The sequence below is a fragment of the Scylla paramamosain genome, chromosome 26, assembly GCF_035594125.1.
Source record: "Scylla paramamosain isolate STU-SP2022 chromosome 26, ASM3559412v1, whole genome shotgun sequence".
NCBI classification, from domain to species: domain Eukaryota; kingdom Metazoa; phylum Arthropoda; class Malacostraca; order Decapoda; family Portunidae; genus Scylla; species Scylla paramamosain.
This window is the reverse complement of record NC_087176.1, coordinates 19,441,147-19,446,590: the sequence shown is the minus strand read 5'-3', so window position 1 is coordinate 19,446,590 and position 5,444 is coordinate 19,441,147. Positions and strand designations below refer to the sequence as shown.

Below are 5,444 nucleotides of genomic sequence, written 5' to 3'. Positions count from 1 at the left end.
AGAAGAAGAAAAAAAAAAAAGCAGTTCTCTTCGCCGCATGGAGTCGACTGGCTTGTGACTCTCAGCTTCGAAGTTCACAAAGAGGCCGAGAGAGAGAGAGAGAGAGAGAGAGAGAGAGAGAGAGAGAGAGAGAGAGAGAGAGAGAGAGAGAGAGAGGAAGAGGTGGTAGCGAGACGAAGCTTCGGGTTGTGGCGTGGCCGAGGTTTGGATATTTCTGTCTGGGGGCGTCGAGGGCACGGCAGCATTAGTCGGGCGTTAGTTCCCCCGGCAGGAAGGACACGAGTGTTATGTAGGGCTCTTATAAACCTCCAAGAATTGTGGATCGCGCCATAAACACTTTGGGCGCGGTAGGAGGCGGCCCACCAAACTGCCGCCAGCTTCCGACGTCGCCCTTCTCCTCCAGTATCTCCTCCTCCTCCTCCTCCTCCTCCTCCTCCTCCCTATTCTAGAGTCCCACCTCCTCCATCTCCAGCGTGTTCTTCGCGGCTCTCACTCTTAAGTTCCGTCTTTCCCGATTCCCACCTATATATATTTTTTTCCTTCTTCGCTCTTGCTTTCCATCTCAACGGTCTTTTCTACGCCTCCTCCTCTTCCTTCTCTCCTTCTTCCTTCTCCTCCTCTTCTTCTTCTTCTTCATCCTCTTCTTCTTCCTCCTCCTCCTCCTCCTAGTCCTCCTCCAATCCTTTCACGGTGTCTCCTCAGCCCAAGTCCTCTCCCCTCTTTTCTTTCCTCCCTCTTTACGACTTTCTTTCATCCTGGAGTCCCTTGTTCCACACTCCTTTGCTCCTATGTCATGCCTGTCCCTCCTCTCCTATTTCTGCTCCCTCAAAATATCTACTGGCTGGCTCCCTTTCCTCCTCAAAATACCACTTCATCTTCCCTCCTCCCGTCCTGCTTCTCTCTCTCCCTCTCCCTCCTCGCGTCATCTCTCAGTTCCCCCACATTTGCTTCGTAACTTTTCGTGTCTAAGGGCGGGACTTGGCCCACTCTCCCCACACACGTAAGGCGTCTCTGAGAAGCTGCTCCTCCACACCTCACCTCACCGCAGTGCCCCCCTCCTTGCCCTCCCTTGACGCCCTATGCAGCTGCCGCCTCGCCTCAAAAACATGCACGATCATCGTTTTGAAATATCTCCTCATACTCTGCGAAAGTCAGTCAGTATAAAAAATGAAGGTGAATGTTTATATAACAGTGATTAAAGTGTTTTTAAGGAATTTTTTTTTCATTTTGTACGTTCGAAAGGAAAATGTATCTCAGATTTTACTCAAATGTTTGCAAAAAAAAAAAAAATAATAATAAATAAATAAAAAAAGAATGCAGAAAGAAAGTTACAAGATTGATTAAAGGTTTCTCAAGTAGAACCTTTTTTCATTCGAAGTACTTTTCAAAACCGTGGAATTGCTTTCATTCTATATTATAAAAGGAATGAGTGGAAGTGAAGAGGAAAAGTGTTTATTGTATCATTGCCATCATCATTTCCGTAATTGTGCTCATTACCACCACCTCACCACCGCTACGCTGCTCCTGTCACTTGTTTTCCGTCACAATAAATTAAAAGTGCATGATCATAAACTCTCTCTCTCTCTCTCTCTCTCTCTCTCTCTCTCTCTCTCTCTCTCTCTCTCTCTCTGCCTCAGGAGTTTCCATCCCTGTGTCCAAGACCATTTACGTACTATTCATTCGATCAGTCATCAATTACTTTTCTCTTTTTCTCATTCAGGTCTCCAAGATGACATTGGAGCCTCTCGGAAAATTTCAAAATAGAGTGATGAGATTTATCCTGGGGTGTCCACTCTCCACCATGCATGGTTCTTAACATGTAGGCGTAGCTTGACTTGCCCCCACTTCTTAAGAGGATATACGCGAATGTCACTTCAGCGTAAAGTGCCTCTACTCTCACCATTATGTTCCTCATTACTTTAATGTTATCAGAACTTCACTCAATCCAGACGCGTCCAGACCTCTACTTCGACCTGGCGGCCGCATCCTCACCAAGATGGTATGTGATACCATTCGCAGACTGGCTGTTGATGTTCCTGAGGCAGAAATTGATCCTGGATTACCACCATGGCGTGTTCCTCAACCGGACGTCTCCTTTACTCAGACCTTCAAAGCAGACCTTCCTCTCCTGCAGAAACACCTGGCTTTAGAGACCATTGCCAGAGCGTCTGCCTCTGTTCCGGCGGCGCATCACGTCTACGTTGACGGCTAGCTGTAGGAGGATGGGAGTGCCGTGTGCTCCATATTCTCCGTGACAATGGTGCCGCCCGGAGGAGAGCAGTGAGCCGGCGACTCACAGTCGGCTCTTTACGCCCTCGCTTCTCCAAGACCAACGCACCAGGAAGATGTACAGAAAACATTACGTCAGCTGGCCACAGCTCAAGGCAACAGGTTAGTCATATCATTCTTGTGGTACCTTCTCATGTCAGACTTCCAAATAATGTCACTTGATAGTCTCGCCAAAGCTGTCTGTGCTCTCAATTTACTTGACATGCGTGATACTCCCTCCCTAAGTTGTTATAAGAAAGATTATATTCGGACGTTCACTCCACGGTGGTACACATCGCAGAAACGTTGAGAGGGCAAAGCAGTGTTTCCATCCAACACCATGACAAATTTCTCGCTGCTCCTCATATGTATCGTCGTCACGGACTCACGGTGCGAGACACAATGTTGTGAGTGCCAGGCTGAGGATGGGCTACTGCCCGGTGTGGCAGGTCTCCCATGCAGAGGACGTGCCTCACTACTCCACCTACAGGCTGTGTAACCTTCCCGATGCCAACACTTTGCAACACTATTGCCTTGAACGCATCGCTGTAAGGGACTTGTTACCTGAAGGGCAGGAATTAATCAATATTTGTAAAAGCTTATTTAACGATGATTATTTAGACACAATTCTTGTCAGTCATCCACATTTAGATGGATATTAACTGTATGATCTTAAGCTTATCTGTGTGTGTGTGTGTGTGTGTGTGTGTGTGTGTGTGTGTGTGTGTGTGTGTGTGTGTGTGTGTGTGTGTGTGTGTGTGTGTGTGTGTGTGTGTGTGCGCGCGCGCGAGATATATATATATATATATATATATATATATATATATATATATATATATATATATATATATATATATATATATATATATATATATATATATATATATATATATATATATATATATATATATATATATATATATATATATATATAAGTGTGCACATTCTACCTAAACAATGTACCCTGCGTAATACGTAAACTGATTGACACAAAAAAGTTCCCTCTCTCTCTCTCTCTCTCTCTCTCTCTCTCTCTCTCTCTCTCTCTCTCTCTCTCTCAGGGCAAGATGGCGGTGTTGGCTCAGTTATATTTTTATTAGATATCGCCCGGAGGCTCTTTTGATCTTTCCAGTGATCTTCTGTATTGAATCGCCGTCCGCCCCGCCCCTCCTGGCCCAGCCTCCCTCCTTCACCTCGCCTCACTTTTTCCTCCTTTTAAAACCTTTCATATATTTCTTTTTTATTATCGACTCCCTTGTTCCTGACAGTTCCCCAGCTTTGCCTGTCACTCTTCTTCGTTTCCTTCTTCCTCTGCTTCTTCCTTAAAATCTCAAAGAGTAGTCCGTGTTTGTTTCTCTGTTAAATATTTTGGCTTTTTGTTTTTCCTCTAGGTTTCGGTCTCTCTCTCTCTCTCTCTCTCTCTCTCTCTCTCTCTCTCTCTCTCTCTCTCTCTCTCTCTCTCTTCTTACTTTTTTTCATCTATCTTGTTTTCTTCCTTTTTTCTTTCGTCTCCATGCTTTCAGTTAACCTTCTTCCACCTCTCTTGTTTTGTCTTTTCTACCTTTCAGTCATAATCTCTCTCTCTCTCTCTCTCTCTCTCTCTCTCTCTCTCTCTCTCTCTCTCTCTCTCTCTCTCTCTCTCTCTCTCTCTCTCTCTCTATCGTGTCTACATTCCCTTTTTATTTCGATTCCTTTCTCTTCCATCTCTACTCATATTCCTCTTCTCTTTCTTTTATCTCTATTATTGTCCTTCTCTTCTAACTGCTTCTTCCTTTCTTCTCTTCCCTGTAGTAAGATGTAAGATAAAGTAGGGAAATATTCACATAACAACAACAACGACAACAAAAGGAAAAAGAAAATTGATGGAAAAATAAACAAAACAGAACGAAAACAAGCCAAATAAATGTACACGAGTGTTATAATTGTTACTACCAAAGTACTACTTGTCATTCACTGCTTCATGTATTGGTTTATGTATTAGTTCATACTAGTTGATTTCGGAAGCTTCTCTCTGTATGGAGCCAGTTCAGCTCCAGCCGGCAAGCGGGTAGCCGCTCCTTAATACATTGTTACCCCTGGAGTCCATCTCTTACTACGTCTCAATCCTGCAGTTATTACATTGGCGACGAGGATGGGATTTATTGGCAAAGTAGAAGAATTTAACCAGGATGCCGAGGTGTGGACTCAATATGTGGAGCGGCTGGAGCATTTTTTTGAAGCCAACGACATTATTGAAGAGAAAAAAAAGAAATCTACTTTATTGGCTGTTTGTGGAGCAAGAACCTACGAAGTGATAAGGTCACTCTGCCTACCAGAGAAGCCAGCCGACAAGTCGTACAGTGACCTCAAAGTGCTGTTGGAGAATCACATGTGCCCGAAACCGTCAGTAATCATGAAGCGCTTCAAATTCAACTCACGATTCAAGCAACCAACTGAATCTGTGTCTTCTTACATTACTGACCTTCGGAAATTAGCGGAGCACTGTGCGTACGGAAACCAACTACCTGACATGTTACGAGATCGTCTGGTGTGTGGAATTGACGACCGAAAAATACAAGCAAGGTTGTTGGCAGATGGGAATTTGGACTTCAAGAAGGCAGAGGCAACTGCTCTGGCTATGGAGGCTGCGGCAAAAGACACTGAAGACCTACAACAGGCTGGGGAGTACCGCAGCAGTCAAGTGAACAAGATTCAGGAGAGGCGCGGGGAAGGAAGAAAAATTCAAGAGACACCGTGGGTGCGAACGAATCCTCGACCACAGTGCTACAGGTGTGGGGGTCCGCATGTGGCTCCTAGCTGTCATTTTGCACGTGCTACCTGTTTTAAATGTAAGAAAGTGGGACACTTGGCAAGGATGTGTCGAAATAAAGCAGACATGGAAAGGAAAATGCACAAGATTGAGGGTGAAGAGGAGGACGGTGAGACAACTGGGGAAGAATACACCTTGTATACAGTGCGGGGGGCTCGTGAACCACCTGTGATTGTTCACCCAGAAGTTAACAAGGTGGCTATTCCCATGGAAGTGGATACTGGTGCTGCGGTGTCCATTATAAGTCAGAAAGTGTATGAAGAAAGCTGGAAGGATACGTGCAAGCCGGTGCTCGAGTATTCCGACGTAGTGTTACGCACCTACAGTGGAGACTTATTGAAAGTGATGGGGGAAGTGAATGTGGAGG

At 45.1% G+C, this 5,444-nt stretch overlaps 1 long non-coding RNA gene across 1 annotated transcript in view; it reads left to right on the top strand.

Annotated features, from left to right (window-relative positions):
• The window catches only part of LOC135113931 (uncharacterized), a 63,973-nt gene extending 61,547 nt beyond the window's left edge, over nt 1-2,426 (top strand). The window contains exon 2 of the long non-coding RNA XR_010275129.1: nt 2,135-2,426. This is a non-coding gene — a long non-coding RNA (uncharacterized LOC135113931). The remainder of the gene's footprint in view (nt 1-2,134) is intronic.
• Nucleotides 2,427-5,444: the final 3,018 nt, after the last annotated feature.